The sequence below is a fragment of the Salvelinus alpinus genome, chromosome 36 (genome assembly GCF_045679555.1).
Source record: "Salvelinus alpinus chromosome 36, SLU_Salpinus.1, whole genome shotgun sequence".
NCBI classification, from domain to species: domain Eukaryota; kingdom Metazoa; phylum Chordata; class Actinopteri; order Salmoniformes; family Salmonidae; genus Salvelinus; species Salvelinus alpinus.
In genome coordinates this window covers 9,169,543-9,192,374 of record NC_092121.1, presented here as the reverse complement: position 1 = coordinate 9,192,374, position 22,832 = coordinate 9,169,543, and the positions used below count along the sequence as shown (strand labels likewise).

Below are 22,832 nucleotides of genomic sequence, written 5' to 3'. Positions count from 1 at the left end.
TCTATCTCTGGGCCTACAATACGTCTTCACATGCCAAGTCATACTGCTGCTCAATTTCAGAATGCATTGTTACGTCCTCTGAGGCACATTTCAATCACTTTGTGGTTGATGGCCTATGTGAAGGAGTCTTTAACCTATACTGGATGTAGGGTCAGGCTATAATCTAACATTTATAGATGCATTTTTCTACTTTATCTTTTGAGGAGACCGACATCCTTACAGACACTTTGATATGGACAGTGTACAAGTGGAGGTAGACAAAATGCATCGCTCTACCTGAGTTTTCTATCAAATAAGCTGGGTAAATACCTTTTGTGTTTGTCCAAATCCCTCTCTTTGGGTATTTGGAAATGCACTTCAATTAAAATGTTCATTATTGATTAAAATATGATTTTGTTTGGGTACGGTTGGCTTTTGTGCACAAATAAGCCCATCACTCACTGAACTCCCACGAGTGCTCCTGCTGTCTTTTCTGCTAACAGACACTTTGTGAATGATCACTCAGCAACGTAATTACCTATATCCTGAAAGCGGTCCACTAACGAGACAAATAACTTTTTGAAACTTTGATTCATAGCAACTGTCCCTCAAACCACGCAGGGGAAGTAATAAAGTAAGGAAGCAGTTTAAAAGTTGGGATGTTCTGGTAGAAGGACGTGTCTGACAGAATCTGTCTGTAGGATGGTCGTCCGTAAAGCAGAGCGGAGTGAGCGGACCTCCCTGGAGGCTGCTGCTATCTGCTGTCCGACGAGGTCTACTGAGAGGATAAGGCAACACTGCCTGGTGATGCCTCCCTGCACGCCTCCCCCGGGATGCCCTGTGAACAGCCTGTCACAAGTACTGAGCACCCAGGCTCCAACTCGCTTCCATTTACACCAGCCTTTAATATGCATACATTCCATCGTTTTCACAAGATGTCGTGTTTTCTCTTTTGGCTATTTTCAGAAAGTTGACACCTATAGCTCACCACCTGAATGGCATCAGCCATTATATTTTGTTGGGATGATGAGAACCTTACCATGGAAACCGATAAATAGGGTGCATCATTTAATTTGCATTCACCCATGTTTACCTGTCTACAAATAGTTTTGCCAGAATATGTGTCTGTTATAGTATGTCTTTGACACTAAACCATAGATTTCACTGACACATACAGTAATGATTGATTCAGGTGTACTGCTGAAATTGTGCTTTAGCTGGGTAAAACAACAACATAAATCTAACTCCCAAGCGATCAGATCTTGCCTCCAGTATATGACCAGTGAATTGCTTAATAAGGAAAGATGTGAAAACTACCAGATGCCCTAGTAACAGTCCCAAACCCCCATCATATCCACAGCCGGGGCCCAATTAGAGCAGCTTTAGTGACAGGTCCTGCATTACTGGGCTCCACAGAGGAAAAAAGACCTCCTGGACTCTGTTTATCTCCATTGTCAATACTTGCTTCCCTGACACCATTAAAAATAGCCTTTGATGGTCTATTAATAAGAGCCAAAACAACATAAGCTGCCTGGCCAATACATGTTCAATTAGGATTATCCAGAGGAATAATTTATGGGAGTTTGGAGTTCATATCTGAGTGAAGCTTGTCAAACTGCAGAAACTTCCATAAGGCTTTTAGGGGTTCAAATTTGCAATTAACTCAAGTGACAGCGAGGAGAACAATGCACCTACCCAGGTCAGCCTCCCCCTAAAGCTTTTCCATTATTTTAACAAGCAAAACAGCATATTGTGTTAATAGATTTTTTCCCCAGTCCTCTGGAGCTAGAGTTTCCTGTTGTCAGTCTTCCTGATTATTAAGGAAGACAATTTGAATTAGAGACACTACATTAGTATTCACAATATGTTCCCCAGTAAAACAATGTCTATTCCCCACAATGTCGCACCTTCGACTCACCCCTTACCTCATCTTAAATGTTCACAATACAGCCTTTAATTCCCAAATGACTCTCCCTGTTTATAAGATACAACCCTCTGTAAAAGCAACACAACTTTGTGTAATCTTGTTGTGAACATTTGGAAGTTGTTAGTCCTAACATATGTTAAGAACGTTTGGTTTGGTCAACAAATCGCGTATAAACATACTATGTGGAAACTTTGTATCTAAAATTGTATTTTTACATTCAGGGAGGTATAGAGAAAATGAATGTATAGCATAGCTGGTGAATAAACCCAGAAAAATGTTGGAATCTCCAATAAGGCTTTCATATTGTATGATGTTAGCAGTTTCTCCGTATGTCGTTATTCAGACAATGACTCATCTATAGTTTACCTAGCTTCATACTGGAAACCAACCCACTGTCAAATACAATTAGATCACCACAATTCCTTTGAATTAATAAAAGACTCATGGAGAAGGCTTTGACACTAGCACTTCTTACTGTGGTGATGAAACGTGTCAATCGCTCCACTTGTTGTTGAAGCAGATAAGAGGTTTGGAGAGGGGAGAAGATCAATCTGAGTGGCATAAACTGGCTCCCAATGTTGGGAAGATGCCTGAACCATGAATCATCAGAACACAATGCTGCATTTAGTTGAGGGACAAGGCAGTCCAGTGGGCCTTCAGGAAGCCTGCATGCAACCGCGTCACCTGCAATGCTCCTGCCTCATCCTTCACAAGACAACATTCAACAACATGTGTCCTGGTGATGAATCTTTGCAGTACACAAGCAAATAAAAAAGGCCATGATTAATCTTCCGTTTTGAAGTTGGTGAAGTGAGGTCTGCTGGAATTACAGGATACTGCGGTTTATTGCAATTCCACAGTTGCCTTCAGCTGCTGCCTACCAGTCAAAGCTCAAGACCCCTGCTGCCAGCCAAAGGCTCCTCCCACGGTGGAACACATTTCACCGTGGGGCCGAGCAGATTCCACCTCACCTCATATTATCTGCGAAAATCCAGTTAACAGCAACAACAAAAAACTCTGAGCTTGTACATGATCTACAGTTTAAAAAAGCTATTTGCTCCCAAGCCCACACTCAAAACAAAACCTGCTGTAAATTGTGTCCTGCTCTCGACTCCTCTCTACTCGACTACAAATTCCAGACAACAGACATTGGAAGCAACTGGCTGAATTCTAATTTTGCTGCCACTGTTAAATTGCTATTTGCTAACAGAGAGAATTGTCCCTCTATTTGAATTTAGAATTTAGAGTTGACGAACACAACCTGTTGGTTTGTGAAGGAATTCCGCTGCATATTTCCCTTACTTCAATCAACGGGCATGTTACAGTATACCATCCTATAAACAAAAGGGATGTGAATGTACAAATCTGCCTATTGAGACAGGAAAACAACACTTTTACCTGATTGAAGTAGTCGGAACAGATCTGCTAAAAGTCCCATTTGAAAACCTGTGAGCAGTCTAGGCTCATTTAACTCTAGACAGCAGCTTCTCATCTAATGTATGAGGATGTACCAACCTCCCGGTAACCTCCATCTTACTGTTACTTTTCATTTAGATAGGAAAACAGATTGACCTAATGGAACCTCCAGGCTCCAGTCAGTACAAATCAATGAATTGTTTAATGGGCAAACAGAGATCACTGATACCTCTGTTAATGGTGTGTGTTGCAACAATAAGGTGGAAAACAACATTGCCGGTTGAGGTGCAAGTCAATACAGCAGATAAGTGAGTAAAACAAACAAAGCAAATGTTTTACTTCCTCCCTCATCTGAGATGCAAAACCTGCCTCTGAAATTGCATTAATAAATCAGTGTTGTACTACACAAACGTATCCTTCATAACAGCCCTGCATATTGAACACTCCACCCACCAATATTTCAAGCACTTATAGCAGCTTGGTAGGTTGTAACAGATGTTCACATTATTCTCATATTAACACAGACTGGTTCCAAAATGGCTCAGGTCCCACCCTCTGCAGTATCTCAACTATAGCGAAATAGTCTCAGTTCTTCGGCCACACAGCGTTTGTAAGTTATATTCTTCGAGAATAGATACAATGTAACTTAAAGCAGGAAAACTTTCAGACGCATGAACAACTGAATTGATCAACTCATTCAAATTTGACATGAATTATTTCAAAGTTCTGGTTGTCATGTTGTCTGGTAACCTTTGTGTTAACTTGGCGCAGTCTTAAGCAATGACAACATTCTCAACTGTTGGTCTCACCATTGTGCACATGAGATGAACGTTGTTACCTGGTTCCATCGAATGCCACCTGGCTGAATTCCCTGGGGACAGTGAACAGAGGGGCTTGTAATACTTGAGCAATTCGCTGAGAGCACAGTCGATTGAAAAATGATTATGGCCCAGCATCTGCAACTTGCTGTCACCATTCAAACAGCATTACAGCAGTTGGCACGAGGACACCTTGTTTTACAGCTGTGCTTGGAACTCAGAAAGCATTGCTGTCTTTTTGTGTGCATTTGATGAACAAAATACATCTGTAGTCCTCAGAAAATTAACCAGCATATTTGATTACACAACAATCAGCCCTGCATGTTGTAGACATTACATTTGAGTTGTGTTTTTGGTGATACATGAAGCCCTTCTAGTGCCTATTACAAATATTAAGCACAAATACATTCAAGGTAATGCGATGATGGTGGGGCAACTTTCCCAATGGGCACAGACGTCATTTCAACATCTATTCCACGTTGGTTCAACGTAATTTCATTGAAATGACATGGAAACAACATTGATTCAACCAGTGTGTGCCCAGCGGTTTAGCTCACCTAAGCAAGGTCACCCTTTCCACCAGTCAAAGGGGAGGGAGTGTTCACACGTCTCCTAGGGACATTTCAAACTGCATTTTTGTTTAAAATGCAACACAGAGTGGACAACAAAACAGGATCCGGAGGACATCTCTCATTTCCTTCCTAATAGTAGGATGAAAGCCCAACGTACCAGCATTATAGGGCAATCATTGAGATCTGCTTTAAATGTCAAGAATAATCCGTTTGAAATGGGTTGGAGATGGTTTGGATGCTTTTGTATCTTCTAACTGAAGGACTTGTATTGCTCCCCTTTGGCTGTCCTTCCACTACAGCTTTGTCATTGTGAGTGACAGGGAAATTATTACACGGTACATAAAAGTGTCTTATCAAGACCTGAGAACAATTGCCTGCCGAAGAAGTAACTTATTTCTTGGGAGGAAAGTCGCATGTGATCTCCCTTCCATCACTGAACTTAAACTTGAGGAGACGTAACTCCTGAGCCCTCTGTCACCCTTTTTTCATGGCACCTGCAGCTGGGGCCCTGAAATGACTCCTATGTCTTTAGCAGCTCAGGAAGTCTATTCTGCGTGAACACAGCAATCAAGAGCAGTCATTTACGTCCCAGGGTTCTCTATCAATCAACAATTCTACCTGATTACTATTGTGTTTTTTTTTTGCATTGCATTTCAATGTGTTCTAATGTGGAGTCTCCAGCAACGGAGAATAATTTGACACAATTCTGAAGATTTCTATGGGTGTCTGCATGTAGCTGATTCTCATGTCATTTCAGTTTAAGACGCACCAAGTGTCTTTGTATTGTACATCATGCCAGTCTTCTGTTCAAGTCATCAGGACACTGACACATCATAATGGCATGACAATGGGGCTCCTTTTGCTTAAATAAGATCTACTCAAATCACTGTTACTTTCCCCAGGTCTCCACAAAGCAGGCCTTGAACATTGGTTTTGAGTTGTGAATAACAAACGTTCATATTTGTATTTGAGACAGGTGGAAATAAAGGACCAATCTGAATGTTGGTGTCAGAATAATGATTATATAACACATTTGTCTGTCATGCGTCATACTTCAGGACAGGAGTGGTAAATTAAAACCCATCAAGCATTGCAGCAATATGACAGACAACCACCTCTTGAAGAGCTTAAGTGCTCAATGCAATATGTATGGAAAATATTTTCCACCAGAAGAACATGATGAGCTTTTAAGCAATGGAAAGACATTGAGAAAGTATTAGTGGTTTATGAAATGAGTTTTATAACTGAATACATTATTATGTTTATAGGGAGTGGATGTGGGGATGAATCCTTAACTGACATCCTCATGTCCTCCATCCGCCAGGATGTCACTCTGGCATAAGAACAAAGGGAGCCAAGTACTAAGTGTTGGCCTCTCTCAGTAACAACATGTACTAAGTGTTGGCCTCGCTCAGTAACAACATGTACTAAGTGTTGGCCTCTCTCAGTAACAACATGTACTAAGTGTTGACCTCTCTCAGTAACAACATGTACTAAGTGTTGGCCTCTCTCAGTAACAACATGTACTAAGTGTTGGCCTCTCTCAGTAACAACATGTACTAAGTGTTGGCCTCTCTCAGTAACAACATGTACTAAGTGTTGACCTCTCTCAGTAACAACATGTACTAAGTGTTGACCTCTCTCAGTAACAACATGTACTAAGTGTTGACCTCTCTCAGTAACAACATGTACTAAGTGTTGACCTCTCTCAGTAACAACATGTACTAAGTGTTGGCCTCTCTCAGTAACAACATGTACTAAGTGTTGACCTCTCTCAGTAACAACATGTACTAAGTGTTGACCTCTCTCAGTAACAACATGTACTAAGTGTTGACCTATCTCAGTAACAACATGTACTAAGTGTTGGCCTCTCTCAGTAACAACATGTACTAAGTGTTGACCTCTCTCAGTAACAACATGTACTAAGTGTTGGCCTCTCTCAGTAACAACATGTACTAAGTGTTGACCTCTCTCAGTAACAACATGTACTAAGTGTTGGCCTCTCTCAGTAACAACATGTACTAAGTGTTGGCCTCTCTCAGTAACAACATGTACTAAGTGTTGACCTCTCTCAGTAACAACATGTACTAAGTGTTGACCTCTCTCAGTAACAACATGTACTAAGTGTTGACCTCTCGCAGTAACAACGTGTACTAAGTGTTGGCCTCTCTCAGTAACAACATGTACTAAGTGTTGGCCTCTCTCAGTAACAACATGTACTAAGTGTTGGCCTCTCTCAGTAACAACATGTACTAAGTGTTGGCCTCTCTCAGTAACAACATGTACTATGTGTTGACCTCTCTCAGTAACAACATGTACTAAGTGTTGGCCTCTCTCAGTAACAACATGTACTAAGTGTTGGCCTCTCTCAGTAACAACATGTACTAAGTGTTGGCCTCTCTCAGTAACAACATGTACTAAGTGGTGGCCTCTCTCAGTAACAACATGTACTAAGTGTTGGCCTCTCTCAGTAACAACATGTACTAAGTGTTGGCCCCTCTCAGTAACAACATGTACTATGTGTTGACCTCTCTCAGTAACAACATGTACTAAGTGTTGGCCTCTCTCAGTAACAACATGTACTAAGTGTTGGCCTCTCTCAGTAACAACATGTACTATGTGTTGACCTCTCTCAGTAACAACATGTACTAAGTGTTGGCCTCTCTCAGTAACAACATGTACTAAGTGTTGACCTCTCTCAGTAACAACATGTACTAAGTGTTGGCCTCTCTCAGTAACAACATGTACTAAGTGTTGACCTCTCTCAGTAACAACATGTACTAAGTGTTGGCCTCTCTCAGTAACAACATGTACTAAGTGTTGGCCTCTCTCAGTAACAACATGTACTAAGTGTTGACCTCTCTCAGTAACAACATGTACTAAGTGGTGACCTCTCTGTGACAACATGTACTAAGTGGTGATCTCTCTCAGTAACAACACGTTCCCCGACCCCAACAGCTCTCTCATCAACCTGTACAAAAGAATGGACAAATACAGACCTAATTTCTCTGTAACACATTATTATTCTGTAAAACACATTTCCTTAATGTTTCCAGGAACATGACAATATCTCCAACCCTGAGGGAAAGGCATAGACAGTTTTACAGATGGTTCAATAGCCTTGTAACAGAGGGGATTGGTGGTGTTAAAATGCATCCATATTAACATTCTGGCTTCTGTACATCCTTCTTTGAGGCATAGAATCTATTTTCTATTCCGTAGCTTTCTCACAGGCACAGCACAACATACTTGTTAATGCATTATCCTGCCAACAACAATAACATGCAAGGTAGGAACATTATACACCAGGCCAACAGCCTATATTCTTGTGCTGACACACTGTCTCTTAACACCTTCTAGGTACTAAACCTCTTTTTACACCTAGTTAGTACTGGACCATTTGAATTCGACATCGATTGGGCAATAGTTGCTGCATTCTCAAACTATATTCAGCTAAAATTAGAAAAATGAAATATTTTTAAGAAATATGTTTCATGAAATACAAGATGCATTTTCATACTGGAAAAAAAGGTGTGCACTTTAAAAATAAATTACCTTTATTTAACTAATTCCAAGTCAGTTAAGAACAAATTCTTATTTACAATGACGGCCTACCCCGTCCAAACCCTAACCCGGACGACACTGGGCCAATTGCGCACCGCCCTATGGGATTCCCAATCACGGCCGGATGTGATACAGCCTGGAATCGAACCAGGGTCTGTAGTGATGCCCCTAGCACTGAGATGCAGTGCCTTGGACCACCGCACCTCACAGGAGCCCCCACTTAGAAATGTCCACTGTGCTCCGTCCACATGTACATTTCAATTGCTAATTTGTTTTTTTATTCCAGTCTGTGGCTTCCCTTTCATTTCTCTGTGTACATGCTCAGAAGAGGAACGACAGAGAAAATATATACAAACAGAAGTCAGTGGTGTCTGGTTGCTTCTGAGGTGTATTAGCATAAGCCCATCTGATTGGAATGGAAGCCACACCACGTAGGAAGAGGCATGGGAAAGATGTGGGCTGTGCCGGTGGTGGGCGGTTGTCAGAAGATATAAATGGTAGTGCGAGTAAGAACCCTTAAACCCTGTGCACACTGGCGGCAGTGGAGCACAAATATAATATATGCAATTCAATGGATACACTTCCACTGACAGAGGGATTACACCGCAGACAAGCCCAGCAGATAGCCTGGAGAGCAGTACTTTCACAGTATTGACCAGTGGCTCTCTCTGTTAGCTCTGTCAGTCACCGGGCAGCTTTTCCAGGCATGTGACATCAGTTATAAATTGTGTGACGAGGCATCCTCATGCTAGATTCTATGCCAGATTTAGCATGGTAGAATGTCAAGTGACGTGACTTCAAATGTGTTTTATGAAGTATGACCTTTGTGTGGTTTTGCATTGCAACTCTTCATTTTCACTCATGCTGTAAAAAAAAAGGATGTCATTACCTTCTCAATATTCACAACATTCCAATCACATGTAAGTTTACAGGTATGTAGCTAAATGCTTTTTGTTGTCAGATATTAATCACATTTAGAGAAATAGACTTACCTGACTTAGATTTTCCTAACTAATTAATAGGAGTCTTATTGGAACAGACACGTATACAACTGAGCTTCACAGCCAATATACAGAAAATACAACTTGAGGTTCACCTTGAAATCCTGACAGATAATTAAGAGTTGTCTCATGTTATTAAAGGTCCAATGCAGCTGTTTTCATCTGAATATCAAATCATTTCTGGGTAACGATTAAGTATCTTAATGTGATTATTTTCAATTAAAAAGGTCAAAAATAAAGAAAAATAGCAATTTATAGCAATACTTTATAGCAATACTTTAGCTAGGACTGTATGGGAGTGGTCTGAGTGAGAAACTGAAAACTAGCTGTTATTGACAGAGAGGTTTGGAACTCTTTCTTATTGGTCTATTAACTAATTTATCGCTTGGTGATGTCACCAGGCAGACAAACTCCATCCCACCAAAACAAGCTGAAATATCAGGTGTTTTTTTCAAACAGCTCTCATACTAAAAGGGCATTATCATAATTTTCACATTATTATTCCAACCTAGTGTGCAAATCGGAAGTCGGGAATGTTCCGGAAGTCAGAAGTTTACAGACACCTTAGCCAAATACATTTAAACTCAGTTTTTCCACAATTCTTGACATTTAATAGGTGTAAAAATTCCCTGTCTTAGGCCAGGTAGGATCACCACTTTATTTTAAGAATGTGAAATGTCAGAATAATAGTAGAGAGAATGATTTATTTCAGCTTTTATTTATTTCATCACATTCCCAGTGAGTCGGAAGTTTACATAAACTCAATTAGTATTTGGTAGTATTGCCTTTAAATTGTTTAACTTGGGTAAAACGTTTCAGGTAGACTTCCACAAGCTTCCCACAATAAGTTGGGTGAATGTTGGCCCATTCCTCCTGACAGAGCTGGTGTATCTGAGTCAGGTTTGTATGGCTCCTTGTTCGCACACGCTTTTTCAGTTCTACCCACATATTTTCTATAGGATTGAGGTCAGGGCTTTGCGATGGCCATACAATATCTTGACTTTGTTGTCCTTAAGCCATTTTGCCACAACTTTGGAAGTATGCTTGGGGTCATTGTCCATTTGGAAAACCCATTTGCGACCAAGCTTTAACTTCCTGACTGATGTCTTGAGATGTTGCTTCAATATATCCACGTAATGTTCCTTTCCTCATGATGCCATCTATTTTGTGAAGTGCACCAGTCCCTCCTGCAGCAAAGCACCCCCATAACATGATGCTGCAACCCCCGTGCTTTACAGTTGGGATGGTGTTCTTCGGCTTGCAAGGCTTGCGAGCAGTGGCTTCTTCCTTGCTGAGCGGCCTTTCAGGTTATGTCAATGTAGGACTCGTTTTACTGTGGATATAGATACTTTTAACCTGTTTCCTCCAGCATCTTCACAAGGTCCTTTGCTGTTGTTCTGGGATTGATTTGCACTTTTCGCACCAAAGTACGTTCATCTCTAGGAGACAGAACCCGTCTCCTTCCTGAGCGGTATGACGGCTGCGTGGTCTCGTGGTGTTTATACTTGTGTACTATTGTTTGTACAGATGAACGTGGTACCTTCAGGCGTTTGGAAATTGCTCCCAAGGATGAACCATATTTTTTCTGAGCAAAGAGGCACTGAGTTTGAAGGTAGGCCTTGAAATACATCCACAGGTACACCTCTAATTGACTCAAATTATGTCAGTTAGCCAGAAGCTTCTAAAGCTATGACATAATTTTCTGGAATTTTCCAAGCTGTTTAAAGTCACAGTCAACTTAGTCTATGTAAACTTCTGACCCACTGGAATTGTGATGCAGGGAATTATAAGTGAAATAATCTGTCTGAAAACAATTGTTGGAAAAATTACTTGTGTCATTCACACAGTAGATGTCCTAACTGACTTGCCAAAACTATAGTTTAGGGATAGCCTCCTTTTTTTCAATTTTCTCCTAAATGACATACCCAAATCTAACTGCCTGTAGCTCAGGCCCTGAAGCAAGGATATGCATATTCTTGGTACCATTTGAAAGGAAACACTTTCACTTTCACTTTCAGTTTGTGGAAATGTGAATTGAATGTAGGAGAATATAACACAATAGATCTGGTAGAAGAAAATACAAAGAAAAAAACAACTGGTCTTTTTCTACCACTATTTTTGAAATGCAAGAGAAAGATCATAGTTCTAGTCATTACTCTGGTTGTAATTCCGATAGTGTCCACAAGATGGCAGTAGTGTATGTGCAAAGTTTCAGATGGATAACTTGAACAATTAGTAAACAAGACTTTCAGTGCGATATCCCCAGGTACATTTGGGCAAATCGTGAAGGAGACATTCGCATTCATATTCCATTTTTCTGCAAGAATATCGTCAAACCTGTATACTTGGACTTTGATTTAGCTTTACAAGTATTGGTAGCCATATAAGTTCAACATTGGCAAAATATCCAGTTTTCATAACTTCATAACTCTGAATATCCAAAATGAAAAGGCATGCTGTCGTACAAGGTTAGTAGCTACATTTTACGACATATACATGGTTTCCTGATACTCCCGTAAAGCCCAGCTCATTGGCTATCTAGCTAGCTTTGTTTGACCCCGATTGGTGCTTATTTGACAAAGATACAGTCGTTCAAGTGACGGCCGCCCGCGTCATCGGCATGCCATGAAGGCGTCGCTCTCTGAACAAATATGGTGTCCTATAGGATATACTACACCCCTAATGAAATAGTGAAGTCTTGTTACCTTCTAGGATCTCTGAGGAATAGATACAAACGTGATTTGGCTGGTTGAAACAACGTTTAGGATGAGATTTTCACAGATTCCTTTCTTTGCAAATTGAACGATTGAAATACAAAATCAATCGTGCATGCTATATGGACCTTTTTAGGATATGAAAAAGGATTCTAACAAAACAACACTTAATGTTATCTCTGGGAACCTTTGGGTGATAAATAAGAGCAAGATTTCAGAATGTAAGTACATATTAAACCTTCAGAGGTGAATTTATCAAACCTATCATGGTGAAAAAGTGTTTTGTTGTTAGGAGCTCTCAAACAATAGCATGGCATTTTTTCGCAGTAATAGCTACCGTAAATTGGACAGTGCAGTTACATTAACAAGAATTTAAGCTTTCAGCCGATAAAATACACTTATGTACCGACATTTGTTGTTTCTCTAAAATCTGCGATCTTGACATAACGTGCTGCATGATTTATAACTGTCCCGTTGACGGAACGCCAATCCTTAAGAAGTTTTAACAAGAAACTTGTGGAGTTGTTGAAAAATGATTTTATTAAATGACTCCAACCTAAATGTATGTAAACTTCCAACTTCAACTGTATATAAAATATAAGGAAATCACGTTTTGGCTGAACTGGGCCTTTAAGCTTTGTCGTTAGTTGAGTAGATACTCAGAGGGATCTTAGTAAATATCAATTTGCTGCTAATATTGATCTTCAAGATCAATTAGAAACTTAAACAAATTCTGTTAGTGTTGGCATCAAATAACCAGGATTAAGATGTCTGTGGGCAGAACATATGTGATATTTGTTTTGCAAAAAATAACAAGTACAAGTTTGTAAAACATTGAAGGAAACCGTATTTCAACTAAATGACAGGCAACCTTATAACACGTCAATCATCAATAATAGTTTATTCATACTTACATTAGTGAAAATAAAGTTATTGAAATGAATCCAACAAATGTCAAAATATCTTGTGACTTGAAAGGAAATATGTTAGATGGCAGTGCAACATAATACCCGTCGTAAAATTAAGTGTTTTGGCTAAGTTTTGGCACATGAGTATTTGTAAATGGTCTAATAGGTGTTAAAAAAAACAGCAATAGCTGGAACAGTGAATCTTTATAAACCCTCTCTCTCATAGTGAGTTTTTCAGATTTTCTAAGATTCTCTGGGGAAGGGTCAATCAAAGCAACTTCAATCTTCATATATGAGTGTTCTGCATGAGCTGTACCTATTAAAAGTCATACATAATGCATTGAAACTATAGCTGCAAAATTCTGAGAAATAACATTTGAAAAATTAGACCGAAGGTCAAAATGGTAACATTGATATAATTTGATGCAGAAATGCTTAACTTCTATTTGAAATGGGAAATATCCGACTGAATATTTGCTTGTGCGTATGCATATACTGAATAGAAAATCAAAGGGTGCAGTAAGCATGATGAATATAGAAGAGATGTATATATGCCTGACTATTTTCCATCCCCTATTTGTGAATGACCTTTTTTGAACTTGTTTTTCATTTCGTTAAAGAATAGGTCACCATATTCAAAGGGTAGAGACCCAGTTTAAATTAATAATAGCTTTTGGTATATTGTAGTTCAGTACAAACTCCTCATTCCACCTTTTTTGACACTTTTCGTTTTGTCTTGTTAGAAGGTAGCACAGGTGCATACAAAGCTCTATACTATTTTATTGGTTGGTCATCTTCATCGTTGCTCAGTCTCAACTAAAGACTCTTCAAAATTAACATTTTGGATTTGGTTCATGTTAGTCTAAATGACATAAGGGGCTGGCATAATAGACACTGTATAATATTAGATGATGCCAATCCTGACAACTGAATCATAATTGTTTTCAAGTTTGCTATGTCACTTTCAATTGCCTTGCACCTCACTGCACAACTGTGATTGTCTTGGATGGGAAAGTACTGTTTCATCACCTAGCCCGAGAGACGGATTGTTCCCAGCGGGGTATGCAGCCCTTTTGCTCTTACCAGCCACAGGGAGAACTAGGCTTTAGTAAAGAGACTAGGATACTACCCTGACAAAACATCACCGATTTTATCCGCACAATTATTCAGACAGTTATTTATTAAATATGTTTTTGTTTCTCTCTGTGTACTCACCCCCCCACCCCCACCCCCCAAGACATTAATTCATCCTAGAATAGACAGTCAAATGTTAGATGAGAAAGATCCCCAGTAACCTAAATGTCAGGCCACCAGTGGTCTAGTTTATTCTGTGTGATATCCTAAAGCATAAAGGAATATAGACTTTAAAATTGAGGTCAAAGTGTCTCCAACTACTCTCAAAGAGGATCTTGGATATATTCTTATCTCAGAGGAGGAGTAGCTTGCACAGCCAAAGTAATGGGGGATATGATGAAGATGAAAACTACAGCCTATGACCAAAATATACTGTAGAGGTGAGACATTTTCATTAAGATTGGTGTTTTTCATTTTAAAACCACGTAACCACATCCTCTTAAAACAATGGCGGTGCATCTGGAAGATACAGTATTTAGGGTTCCTTCATAAAGTTGACAATATAACAAACATTTATCATAATGTTCTAGGAATGCCATTTTTTTTTCACTTTTGTAATCTTTCATGTCCGCATTCCTCTTTATCTGAAAAGAAGAATCTGTCCCTGTCTGACACATTATCTCCTAAACAATATGTAATTTATTATGGGTTACATCACACCATAAGGAAACAGGCCACAATGTGCCATCAGCTATAAACATTTCCCCTAAAGTTTATCTTCCAAAGGACATGTTACATTTGAGTTGAGACATAAATGAATGTGGTCCTAATTTAGGAACAAAAGCAGCGTGAACTGCTGTAGGACACTGTTTCGGTCAGCTCATTAATTGGCTGGCAATTAAGGGAACAATTCCCCCGGGGAGTTTTTGTCTTCAGCAAATGTACAGTATGTCAGCGTCATACTGCACTCTCGGATCTATTAGTCACAGTGTTGTGTGTCAAACAAAAAACGGCTTTAGCTTGAAGACTATGTGATAAGTCAGTCATCATTTCAATTCATGCAAGTAAATAGGAGGCGCTTTTGTGGATTAAGCCAGCTAATGTGTGCAGTGTTCCTCCACTGAGAAATAAACTAAACAAAAAAAAGGTGAGGCGTATCATACTATGATTACTAATACTAGCTCTCTTTGGCTGTGAACTCCTATATCGATGCCAACATGAACAACAGTATCCAATTAAGACCAAGATAGCAAGCATAGGGAACGAGATGGCATTGGCAGGAGTGTATTGAGTGTCCAATGGATCACATTGTTTTTCATTTTTGGCTTTCATTTGGAGCCAATTGGACTTTAATAACAGGGTTTCATTGCAGGGAAATTAAACCCGAAAGCACCAGAGGAGTGGAGTCTGAAAAATGATGAAATTAAATCTGTGAAATTGGTTGACAATTAAAGTAAACAGTGAGCCAAGTCCCACTCAGGCCTTGTTATGAGGAAAGGGCAATTTGTTATGTGGAATTATATTCCACATTATGGGGAGGCAACTCAAAATCAAAGTGTTCATTCTGTACAAAACACCACTAATTGACTACTCTGTGGTGTTGGAATATGATATTAGTAGCATGTCAGGTCTTTCTGCAGCGATCTTCAGAGGTGTCTATCTCCATTTTTGTTTCAGACTCCCTCAACGGGACTTTTCTATGTTGATCCCACATTTTAGTTACGACCGCCTCGGTATTCACTCTGTATTTACTCCTTAAGTGAAGGTGTGTCAAAACTCTAAATGTGTATGATCAACTTTAAACCTGTGGTTCTCAATCCAACTCTCGAAAGAATAAGAAACAAATACAGCTGCAACCCAACTCATCAAGTTACGCTGCAACACTAAATGAGAATAGTTTTACAATAAGCATGCAATTTCACATACTGTAGTAAATGAGAATATTACACATGTATTTGAATACAGTTCCATGTTTCACATTCGACTATAACTGCGATCCATTGGAGGTACTGTATCACCCTCAGCCCCCTCTCAGTCAATGCCTCAGCATTAGTATGGAAATAGTGAGAGGATCCAAGGATATGACAAGCAGGAACGTCCCTGTAATTAACTCTAATCCGCTTTAGACCTGCTCGCCAATCTGTTCCCAAGTCGGGTTGGTACATCCAGCATACAAGCTAGTCACAGCAACCTGCACATTTCAACAATGATTTGAGCATGATTCATACGACACAGAAAGCTGCGTACAAATTGTAAACATGGGCAACTTGTTCACCCTTCGTATCGGTGGTGTGGAGTCTGCAATAACCAGCTCCTAGGCTTAATGAGAACAATAGCAGGATGTTCAAGATTGCACCATATATATACACTACCTTGGCAACATTGAGTTCCACTGATGATTGTTCGTACATAACACTTCTGAAACGCAAAATGTTTGTTGACAGAGACAGTGGCTGCTATTTGTTTCTTCATAATATTTTTAACACGGGCACTCAAGACTGTTGTTTGTGGCATTTGAAAGTACCCAGGACATAGACCTTCTCAAAGCCATATTTATATTTAATCATAGGGTTCTGTTAGAGGTGAAGGTGTGTAGAAATGCTTCTCTCCTAATTACAGACTGTGAAAGCCCCGTAGCACCCAGATGACACGAGTGTCGTTGACTGTTAGACATAATTAGAATTTAGCAAAGGCAATAAAGAGTGCCTGTAAGTCTGCCCAAGTTTCATTTGGTTTGAGAAAACATGGTTGGTGGCACGTTCATAAACCCAACACATTAAAATAAAATAAAACCATTTTTGAAATAAAATATTCCATCCCTGTTTCCTTTTTGCATTCTACAGATTAAACATCGTCATCATCATCATCATCATCATCAGTGCCTGCAGGTCATTTATTTCAACCACTCTCTTTTGTTCCATCGCTGTAACAACTATGTGTTTTTAGGTCAACTACTGTCGTAGTGTCTGTGTGCTTTATTTTAGGACAAAGGTGACCACAACCTCTACCTTCACAGGGTGAAGAGTGCAGTGCTTGTTGGTCCTCTGAGCCCAAACAAAGTGCATGGCTGTGGAGCCTGAGATGTAGTTCCTGGATGACACATACACAGGGTGATGCAGTCATTCATTATAAACAACCTGCTGTATTTATATTCAGCAACAGAACATTATTCACTCATTGTTTCCGCTGAAATCTGACATCACATTCATTCACGCGGTATGTTCAAATTCAGATATTGACAATTGTTTCAAGAATATTGATATTTCTTTTTTTTCCCACACACCCTTAGGCATTGACGTACAGGCCTACAGTTACAGAAAAAGAAAGCGAGTGTGCGGCGAAGCGCATGGAATTCACGCAGTCAAACATCACTTCATCCTCAGGAAAATCAGATGGATACATATTGACAGAAGGGAAATGTGTCCAGATTGAGTGAAGGAAGTGAAAATGAACCCCCATGCCACATGCTGCAACTGACCAAATTCAATGTGAAGGCTAACAAACACTTCTCACATTTACTGCATCCTCTTCTTTTTCCCAGTTCTCAGAAACATGGTATTTTACAACAATGGGGAAGTACAGCTTACAATTCGCAAAGTGAAATATCCTCTATACATGTTAAACGCAAATCAGGATATCAGCCACAAGACGGTTTGCATTCATTTCACAGAGTATAGAAAAGTAGCTATATCCAGCTATATGCAAGTCATCCAACCAGAAGGGATTTGTCTGTGTTTGGCTGTCTATTTTCAACCAGCATCCTGATGATTCGTTATTCATCAATTTCCACTGTGATTGCACATCCTGTGCGACAATATAGACTGAGCTCATTTCAATTTTGTCATGGATAATGGCACTTCATTTTCTGCCGCTGAATCACAACAAAACATCCATCAAACTACCCTCATAATATCATCCCTGACAGGGCATTTAAAAACAAATGCAGAAAACACAGGATAACTCTCAATGCTTTGGAAGTGCATTTGACTCAATCTCAGTGTCGGTTATTGGATGTTAAATTCACATTCAGCACCAGCTATTCTCCAAATGTATCTCCATCATTACCCAAGATTATACTGATTAACACTGACATTTCATTTCGGTTCTGTAGATGACTTGCAATTGCAATGTAACTAAACAAATGTGCACAGTACAATGAAGAGCACAGACAGGTTCATTGTGTCATACAAATCCATATCTTGGGTCTTTGTGCATGTGTGTGTCACTAGCTGACAACTGAGTACCATTGGTGCATTTTTGACACAGCGAGCAGGAATTTGGAATAGATTTTGCAACGCTAACTATCTGGTTCTAGAGACCAGAAACCACCCTCAGCTGGATGGGCCATGTTTGGATGAATATGTAGAATCATGGCTTCGATAAAGACTGATGCAGCCATGCCTTGCAGACAGATTTGCTGTGCTTCTTGTCTGAGAAAGCCAAGGCCTCTGTGTACGCATAAATCAATAAGTCTGAACTACCATCTTCGCCTGGAACGAACCTGAATGACTTGGAATAAGGCCAACACCCTGACAAGAAGGAAGAGCAGTACACTGTCTTAGACACACACAGAGAAATGCTCAATGCCTGGCTTGTTGCTAAAACAAGATAATAGGGAAACTGTAACGTATACACTAGGAGTCAGGAAGCAGGTGAGTTTAATCATGAGTATAAGCAGATAAACAAACCAGGAGACGCATACTGAACGTGAACAAAAGCAATACTGATGGAAAACTGAAGGCTAAATAAAGGGGAAGTAATCAATGTAATGATGAAGTCCAGGTGTGCATAATGATGGTTGCCAGGTGTGTGTAATGTGGGTTGCCAGGACCAGTGGTTAGTTGAGTGCCGGAGAGATGGAACGGGAGTAGGCGTGACAGAAACTCGGCCTATTGACATAATGTACAGTACGACAAGCACATACTCTACTGTATATGGAAGCACATACCAACTGACACAGATGTATGTCATGGTAAATAAGCACCACCAATTGTTTCCCATGTATATCTACCTAATAGAGCAGGTGTTGTGCCTGATAAGAACATTTAATATTAGCCAATAACTCACAATGTTGACAACCAAAACTGGAGGCTTTTTATTTTGATTGTATAAAATGTATATTTAAATTGAGGCCTAATATGGACAAAGGCCCAGCGGTTATCATTTGAGGAAAACCGCTCTCTTCTAGTACCTACTTTTCTCCCCTCCACCATGTATTAATAGATCACAATAAAGTGCTTTGGCTCTCTCCTGATCCCTTAGATATCAATAATAGGCGTTTTAAAGTCAAATCAATAACTTAGAGCAAAAGGAATATAATTGCCTCCATGTTATCATGTAAAACAGACCCTTGAGTCCAGCTACATAATTCAGCTCAAACAAACAGTGTCCAGTTCTGTACAGCGTAGAGTCAATATAGCTAATCAAGAGGTTACTGAAGGACATATACAGTTCTTCATTTGTCTTAGTCGCCTTGCCCATTCGATCTTGAGCTTTAGCTACAATCATTTTGTACTAAGAGAGAAAAAAACAAACAACCAAATTACCAGAGCCTGTTAAAGGACTAGTTCACTATTTTACAATTTCATGTTAGATGGTTCCTTACCCTGAAAGTAGTCTATGGACCAGGAGAAACTGTCATCCATGGTTAAGGTATCTTTAAACAGCCATTACGAACTTTAGCCACCGCTAAAAATCTATGGAAGTGATGGGGGTATATGAGCATGTTTAGAAAAACAACGCTCAAATCAAATCCATATTTGGTTTGATGTTACTTAAAGTTGATTTGGCCATAAACAAACATGCTCACAAGCCTCCCATCACTTCCATTGATTGTTCGTTTATACTGGCTAAAGTTGGCTCAAGTTTGTAATGGCTGTATAACGAAAACTGAACCATGCGTTACAGTTACTCGCTCGAAGTCACGGGTCTACTAACCATTGGTCCTGGCAACCCACACTGCGCACACCTGGCAACAATCATTGCGCACACCTTCTCATCATTTTCTCCTTGATTACTCCCCCTTTATTTAGCCCTCAGTTGGTATTGTTCTCTCTCACGTTCAGTACACTTCTTATGTTTGGTCTTGTTTATCTTTTCATTATTAAATTCACTTACTTCCTGGCGTATACGTTATACATAGATGATTCCTCACCCTGAGGAGTAGTCTAACATCAAGTTGTAAAATAGTGAACTACTCCTTTAACAATAGCACCATAGCCTTATAGTGGAAACTACCCTGTGAAAACAGGGGGGCCCTGTCAAAATGTAAAATATGTGCCTCTTATTTATGGAACATCGATAATATGGACATTCTGTCTGCAACTTGGCCCTTTGATTAACTCACTTCATTTGGATCATCTCTCTGGGGCATGCCCTCGACCCCAGCTTCAGAATGCACTGCAGGCTGGCTACTTGTGGCTTTGTGGCTTTGCCAGTAATAAAAAGATTCCTGTTTACAGTAACACTTTTGCAATGGCATCAGTTAAAGCTACATAATGCCCATCAGCAACTTATTGTAGGCATTTATGAGAAACAAATCTCATAAAAATATGAAACAATTTCATACAAAAAGTTTTACTTGAAAACAAAGGAGAGCCGCACACTCTAGGCGCTCAGATGCAAAAATGTAATATCCAACGTTTCGACAGCCAAGCTGTCTTCATCAGGGTATAATCACAAACACTGCGGGTTGACTCGTTTATATAGTGTCAAAAGACACACAGATGTCTGTAATCATGGCCAAATGTGGCCTAATATCATTGGTTAATTCTCAAATATAAAAAATGGCATACAAAGAACACCATACAGAAAACATTCTTGTGATTATTGTGACTTTGCCATTGTAATTGTTTGTAAGCTTGTGTTGTCTAAAATGAATCTATGACCCTATGCTATCCATTTGTTTTTTGTGTGGTGTTCTTTGTATGCCATTTTTTATATTTGAGAATTAACCAATGATATTAGGCCACATTTGGCCATGATTACAGACATCTGTGTGTCTTTTGACACTATATAAACGAGTCATCCCGCAGTGTTTGTGATTATACCCTGATGAAGACAGCTTGGCTGTCGAAACGTTGGACGTTACATTTTTGCATCTGAGCTCCTAGAGTGTGCGGCTCTCCTTTATTTTCAAGTTTTCTACTCCGCTGGCCAGCACCTCGCCTAAATAGGTGTGCATTTATTTTTCTTCTAGATACAAAAAGTTTTAACCATCTGTTATTCTTCTTGAACTCACAATGCCTGATGTTGTTGGGCCAGACGAGCAACAAGGGCAACTACATTACAACGGCAGTTTCAAGGGTAACTTCAATAACAGAGCCAGTGAAAGTATAAAGCAGAATGTCTCCTTACTCAGAACATGTAACAGAAAGATGCAGCAGATTCCAAAGTAGAGAACGTAATAGACCTTCATTCTTCTCTTTACAGCGGCAACCCTAATGACTCCTTGTCGATACGAGGGAGGATCCTCTGGAGCAAAATAGAGTAATTACCTTGAGACGTTCTCATCATTAAAATAGCTACCTTTGACATGGGTAGCCACTTTATTGATCTCTTGGCCTTGCAGACTGAACCACTTCAAAGTCTAGGCCTGGTGAAAAAGCAAGATGTGTCAATATTGTCGCTTATGGAATATTTTATTTTTATTTTTCAATGAGAATTCCTGTCTCCTGGTTTAACTTTATCACGTTTATGCCAGACTAATTATCTTTTACTTTCATGCATCGACAGGGAGAGAGCCTTTGAATTACTTGCTCAACTCTTGTCAAGCTCGGCCTATCAAGAGGCAACAGCATGCATTATTCATCTCTACAAAACTCCCTGTGCCGTGTCAGAAACTACATCAACAGCCATGACTAGTCCTCTGATTGCTGCAGTGCCTTCAGAAAGTATTCATACCCATTTACTTTTTCCACATTTTGTTGTGTTACTGCCTGAATTTAAAATGGATTCAATTGAGATTTTGTGTCACTGGCCTACACACAATACCCCATAATGTCAAAGTGGAATTATGTTTGTACACATTTTTACAAATGAATTTAAAATGAAAAGCTGAAATGTCTTGAGTCAATAAATATTCAACCCCTTTGTTATGGCAAGCCTAAATAATTCACATAAGTTGCATGGACTCACTCTTTGTGCAATAAGTGTTTAACATCCATTTTGAATGACTACCTCATCTCTGTACCCCACACATACAATTATCTGTAAGGTCCCTCAGTCAAGCAGTGAATTTCAAACACAGATTAAACCCGGCGTCGCCTCTTCACTGTTGACATTGAGACTGGTGTTTTGTGGGTACTATTTAATGAAGCTGCCAGTTGAGGACTTGTGAGGCGTCTGTTTCTCAAACTAGACACTCTAATGTACTTGTCCTCTTGCTCAGTTGTGCACCGGGGCCTTCCACTCCTCTTTCTATTCTGATTAGAGCCGGTTTGCGCTGTTCTGTTAAGGGAGTAGTACACAGCGTTGTACAAGATCTTCAGTTTCTTGGCAATTTCTCGCATAGAATAGCCTTTATTTCTCAGAACAAGAATAGACTGACGAGTTTCAGAAGAAAGGTCTTTGTATCTAGCCATTTTGAGCCTGTAATCGAACCCACAAATGCTGATGCTCCAGACAGCCAGTTTTATTGCTTCTTTAATCAGAACAACAGTTTTCAGCTGTACTAACATAATTGCAAAAGGGTTTTCTAATGATCAGTTAGCCTTTTAAAATGATACACTTGGATTAGCTAACACAACGTGCCATTGGAACACAGGAGTGATGGTTGCTGATAATGGGCCTCTGTACGCCTATGTAGATATTCCATTAAAAATCTGCTGTTTCCAGCTACAATAATCATTTACAACATTA

General features: G+C 39.7%; 1 long non-coding RNA gene across 1 annotated transcript; it reads left to right on the top strand.

The window, feature by feature from the left end:
* The first annotated feature begins 20,912 nt into the window (after nucleotides 1-20,912).
* On the top strand, nucleotides 20,913-22,056 carry LOC139564745 (uncharacterized). Its single transcript, XR_011672823.1, has 3 exons — nucleotides 20,913-21,278; nucleotides 21,405-21,461; nucleotides 21,708-22,056. It is a non-coding gene; the product is annotated as an uncharacterized lncRNA (long non-coding RNA).
* The last annotated feature ends 776 nt before the right edge of the window (nucleotides 22,057-22,832 follow it).